Source organism: Chiloscyllium plagiosum, unplaced genomic scaffold, assembly GCF_037043375.1.
Source record: "Chiloscyllium plagiosum isolate Xiang-an unplaced genomic scaffold, Cpla_swu_hap1 HiC_scaffold_28, whole genome shotgun sequence".
Taxonomy (NCBI): domain Eukaryota; kingdom Metazoa; phylum Chordata; class Chondrichthyes; order Orectolobiformes; family Hemiscylliidae; genus Chiloscyllium; species Chiloscyllium plagiosum.
In genome coordinates this window covers 51,241,169-51,247,168 of record NW_028270166.1, presented here as the reverse complement: position 1 = coordinate 51,247,168, position 6,000 = coordinate 51,241,169, and positions in this window count along the sequence as shown.

The following is a 6,000-nucleotide window of genomic DNA, read 5'->3' as shown; positions in this document are numbered from 1 at the left end:
TGTCCCACCAGTTTGTACATGGCCTTATTTGGACAGTGGAGGTCCAGGATGGATCCATCACCAGGGGAGAGAGGGGAGGAGCTGAAATGGCTGGCAACCAGAAGTTGGTGTCAATGGAGCATCAGAGCACTAACTCCACAAACCAGTTTGAGTCTGCGCTTTATTTCCTCTAAACTGGGAGCAACAGATGCAATAGGCCAGGTTGGGAGAGGTGCAGGTGAATCTCTGCCAAATTTAGAATGATTTGCTTGGGAACTTGGATGGAAAGGAGGAGCAGATGTTACACTTCCTGCAGTTGCAAGGAAAGGAGCCAGATGCTTGGGTGAAGGGGCAGCAGGAGCAGGAAAGGTAGTGTGGAGCTGTCAAGGGACTTGCAGAGTCAGTGGTTCCTACAGAAAGGGGTGGGGAAGGAAATATCTATTTGGTGATGAAGTCTGACTGCAGGTGGCAAAAATGGTAGAGGATGATATGTTGCTTTGGAGGTTGATGAGGTGGTATGTGAGGACTAGGGACTATCCTTGAGGGGGGTGGGGCAGAAAGAAAAGGAGGTTGGAAAACAGAGGTGCAGGAAGGGAAGATGCAGTTAAGGGCATTATCAGTCATGGGGAACAAGGGTGGCTACAGTTTCTTTCCAACAGGAAAAGATCTGGGACGTTAGATTAGTGTAAAAGCTGGCCCTTCTGCCCAACAAATCCACAGTGACCCACCCAGACCTATTCCCCTACACCTAACACTATGGGCAATTTAGCATGGCCAATTCAGCTAGCCTGCACATTTTTGGACTGTGGGAGGAAACCTGAGCACCTGGAGGAAACCCACACAGACAGGGAGAATGTGCAAACTCCACACAGTTGCCTGAGGCAGGAATTGAACCCAAATCTCTGGCACTGAGGCAGCACTGTTAGCCACTGTGCCACCCCAAGTGTCCTGGAGTGAAATCCTCATCCTAGGAGCATATACAGCAGAGTCAGAGAAATTGAAAGTATGGGAATCATTTTTTGTAGGAACAGGGAGGGAAGAGAGAAAGGCCTTGTGGTCAAGGTAGCTGTGGGAATTGTGGGTTTGAAATGGATGTCAATACTAAGTCAGCCACAGATGAGAAAAGCACAAGCCCATAGCTATTCATTCTACCACACACCTCATTCCAATGAGGGTGGAATCTGAAAAGTGTGTAGTAATTTATCTCCACCTCCTTTAACTTGAGGATACCAGATACACAGACCAGGTGATTTATCCACCCCAAGCACTCACTCCACCAGTGAGTATGTAGAAGCTGTCAATCACCTCCCTATGGTGACACCAGCTTTTCCTTGATAAGAGAACTCGGAACACAATCCCAAGCAGCATCATTTCAGCTGTGCAGTTTCTAACTGAAGCCATTAACAGTTACAGCAAATGAGACTCATCTCAACATTACAGGGGCACTGGGAATCTTTGCAATATTATTGCAAGCTAAGCCTTTATTCAAACCCCTGATAAAGCTGGTTATTAAACACTGGCTTCTAACAAAAGGAGAGAAACTCAATGAGACCAGGATAACATTATCCATCAAACCAACCAGCCGCTTCACTCGGGATTCGCCCCTACTCGAATAGGGAGGGACAGCATGTTGCTGGGTTATTTCCTCAGGGACAGGACCCTTTGCCTCCCTCCCACTGACTCCCCACAAACAGCCCTTCACCATTGCACAAGGAAACACCAACAAGCCCCGGGTTATTTCCTCAGTGCCAGCCTGGGGTGGTCCTCATGCTTCCTTCCCCCCATTCGGGGTGGGCTCCGCTCCGGGAGGAGGCTGGGCTGCTTACCTGGGCTGTCTCTCAGGTTGTAGAAACAGGATTGCCCACTGAGACTCGGGGACTGAAAGCAGCAGCCCTGCTTGATGCACTCAGTGCTGTTGATAGTGGCCAGGCCACACGGCAGCCTCCAGCCCGGCTCCGGAGGACACACAGCAGAGACCAGGAAGGGCCGAGCGGCCCAAAGGTACAGACACCAAACCAACCAATGTCCCATCGCGCTGCCTGAATCTGTACCCGCCCCTGAGCGCCAACCCGCTTTATAGCCGCTAATTAGCTCCTGGCCACGGGTTTCTCGTGTTGAAGAGGCTTTAACTGTCACTGATCCTCATTAAGGATTAGGGCGAGATTCCAGCTACAATTACATCTTCACAACTGACGCTGCGTTCCACTGAGCCCAAGATTGTATTTTGTTCCAGAATCGGTTCTGCGTGGATATGGAAGTAGGAAACAAGAGTCAGAGAATTATGACGGTGCAGAGGAGGACATTCGGCCCATCAGCAGTCCTATTCTCCAGTACTAACCTGCTGCCTCTCCCCACACACTATTTCCAACCAGAGAACTTCAACTTTTACATCCAGTCTATCCATTTCCATCACTATGTTAAAACTAACAGAATTATGGTCCCAAAGTGCTTCCCCACTGACACCTCAGTCACCTGCCCTGCCTTATTTCCCAAGAGTAGGTCAAGTATTCACCTTCTCTAGTAGGTACATCCACATACTGACTCAGAAAATTTTCTTGTGCACACTGAACAAATTCCTCTCCATCTAAACCCTTACCACAATGGCAGTCCCAGTCTATGTTTGGAAAGTTAAAGTCCCCCATCATAACCACCCTTTTATTCTTACAGATAACTGAAATCTCCTTACAAATTTGTTTCTCAATTCTCCACTATTAGGGGATGTATAATACAATCCCAATGGGTTATTATTCATTTTGTATTTCTCAGTTCCACCCAAGTAACTTCCCTGGATGTATTGCCAGGAATACATACAGCTGTAATGCTATCCCCTATCAAAAACACCATTTCCCCCTCCTCTCTTGTCTCCCATTTCTATCCTTCCTATAGCATTTGTATCCAGGAACATTAATCTGCCAGTCCTGTCCATCCCCGAGCCATGTTTCTATAATTGCTATGATATCCCAGTCTCATGTTTCTAACCATGTCCTGAGTCATCTGCCTTCCCTGTTCAGCCTCTTGTATTGAAATGAATGCAGTTTAATTTGTCAGTCATATGCTGTTCTCTGCTTTGTTCCAGCTTGCCGACTGTTTGACTCACTCCTTTACCCAACTGTATCAGTCTTAGATTGATCTCTTTCCTCACTATTTCCCTGGGTCCCACCTTACTAGTTTAAAAACTCCCTGCCAGTATATTAGTCCCCTTCCAATTCAGGTGCAATCCATCCTTCTTGTACAAATCATTTCTATCCCAGAAGAAATTCTAATGATCCCACAATATTAACCCTTCTACTCCTGTACCATCTCCTCAGCCACACATTTATCTACTTTATCCTCCTATTCCTACCCTCAATGGGTTGTAGTACCGGGAGTAATCCAGATATTATGCCCCTTGGGGACCTCCTTTTTAAATTCCTGCCTAACTTTCGATATTCTCTCTTCAGAATCACATCCTTTTCTCTTCCTACGTCGTTGGGTCCAATGTGTATAATGGTCCCTCTCTCCTTTGAGAACACTCTGCACCCTCTCTGATATATCCTTGATACTGACACCAGGGAGGCAACATGCCATTTAGATTTTTCACTGCTGGCCGCAGAAACATCTGTCTGTGCCTCTGACAAGGGAGTCCCCCATCACAAATCAATCGCATGGAACCCAAAGTACCCCTCATTACATTACAGCCAGTCTTGATACCAGAATGTTCATGCTACACTCCCCTGAGAGTCCATCACCCCATACATTTTCCAAAACAGCATTCTTATTTGAAATGGGGATACCCACAGAAGACTTCTGCACCTTCTACCTTTCCTGGAGTTAACCCATGCACCTGACTGTATCTACGGCTTTTCTCCCTTCGTATAACTGCCATTCATCATACCCCCTAGTTCCTGCAAATTCCTCATTGCCTCTAACCATTGCTCCAACCAATCCATGCGATCTGATAGGATTCACAACCAAAGACACTTTCTGCAGACATAATCACCAGTAACATGGAAACTCTCCCTATTCTCCCACATCCGACAGAAAGAGCATATCACTCTACTAAAGGCCATCTTTTCTCCTTCACAATCTACAGACTAACAAAATAGCACCATTTTTTTGGTCCAAAAAACAGTGCTCCGGGCTAATTTAGTCCTTTGGTTTATATTTTAAAAATTCAATCGAGATAGATCTCAATAAAACATCTCAATAATCAAGAACCCAATCAATTCACTACTGTAGAATTACAGCAAAGTTACATGTTAAAAACTATGCATTTATCTGTTCCTGTGCTGTGAGCTCTCCCACGCAGGTTCATCCAAGGTCAGCTGTGAATGTTGCTGTTTTTTAAATTGCTCCTCGATGCACAACGATGTCCAGAGATATTTGAACTCAAACAGCAAAGGCAGTAACTGTGCAGATTCACTGCTGTGTCAGTAATCAGTGTTTCTTTCTCTTTCTCCCTCATTGACCATGTGGTCACTGCCTTTTGTGTCTTCCTCCTTTTAAAAGTGCTGTCATTTTGATCTTTTTCCCCAGCATCCCAAACCAATGCAACAGTATATAAAACAGTAATTGCTGCTTCTGGAATTTGAGCAAATCACCTCCCACCCATGAAATACCTCAAAAAAGGAGCAGCTCTTACAGTCTCAATTTTTTCCCGTCCTCCATCTTGGATTACCCAGAACCCTTTCTGAACTGTGTTGGAAAACACTTTTATGTTTTTCCACACAAAGTGACGTGGAGGGAAGAGGAACCGTGGGGGGCAAATAGTGCAGAGACTCTCTGCGAGAGACAAGGGGGTCGCTAATTGTGGTGAAAAAGAAATAGAGATGTCAAATGGGTGTAAATTAAGGCATGATAGGGAGCAAATGGGTCCTCTCTGCTGAAAATGAAACAAACAAGATACAGCCTTGAGGGAGAGGGGAGGTTGGTAAGAATATATGAGAAATGGATGACAGGTATCTAATATTGTGGAATTCAGTATTGAGTGCTGGAAACTGTAAAATGTCTCAGTCGAAAATGAAGTGTTGTTCCTTGAGCTAGCATTGTGATTCTTTGCAATGTTACAGTGGACCCAGCACAAGGATGTTGGGAGGAGAGCAAAGTGTTTTGTTTATTCATTCACATAGTGAGGGTATCACTGGCTGGGCCAGCATTTATTGCCCACCCCTAATTGCTCAGAGGGCAGTTATGATTCAACCACATTGCTGTGGGTCTGGTGTCAGATGTAGGCCAGACCAGGTAAGGATAGCAGTTTCCCTCCTTAAGGGATATTAGTGAACCAGATGGGGTTTTCTGACAATTGACAATGGATTCAGGATCATCATGGGACTCTGAATTTCAGATGTATTGACTTCCAATTCCACCATCTGCCACAGTGGGACTTAAACACAGGTACCCAGACATTATTTGGGGGACAGAATTAACAGTCCAGTGCTAATACCACTAATTTACCTCCCCCCCACCCCACGTTGAATAGCAAGTGATAGGGCACCGCCTCTCCCATTGCTTGGCATAGCCCTCCCACTGGTTTTCACGCGTATAGGACAGATCCTAGGGGATCTGCATGCTGTGGCTTGAAAATTGTCTAACCTCCGTATGTAAACCTGGTGACCCTCACTCCCCAATCTGCGATATTGCTCTGCTTCCATGTGTTTGCAGAGGGGTGACAAATAGCAGCACAGCAGAGGATTTTATAGATCTCTAGATTGTGATCAGATAGATTGAGAGGTTTCATGCCATGAATTGCTCCCCCATTCTTTAGCCATGTGTTGGCCAAAACACACATCCTTCCAACGTGCTGTATTCCTCCACCAACATCAGTGAGGTATTCACACAGTGCTCTGCAGAATGTGGAACAAAGATTTTTCACAGCCTGTCAAGAATGGATATGGATAAGCAACTGGAGACAGTCAAAAAACTGCCATCCCTTATGTTGAAGGGGCCCAGCACATGAATCAACATCAGCAAGGTCACTGTATTGAGAGAGATTTGGAGGAGGGTGTAAAATATTGCAGAGTGTGAACTTGTTCACTCCAGCAG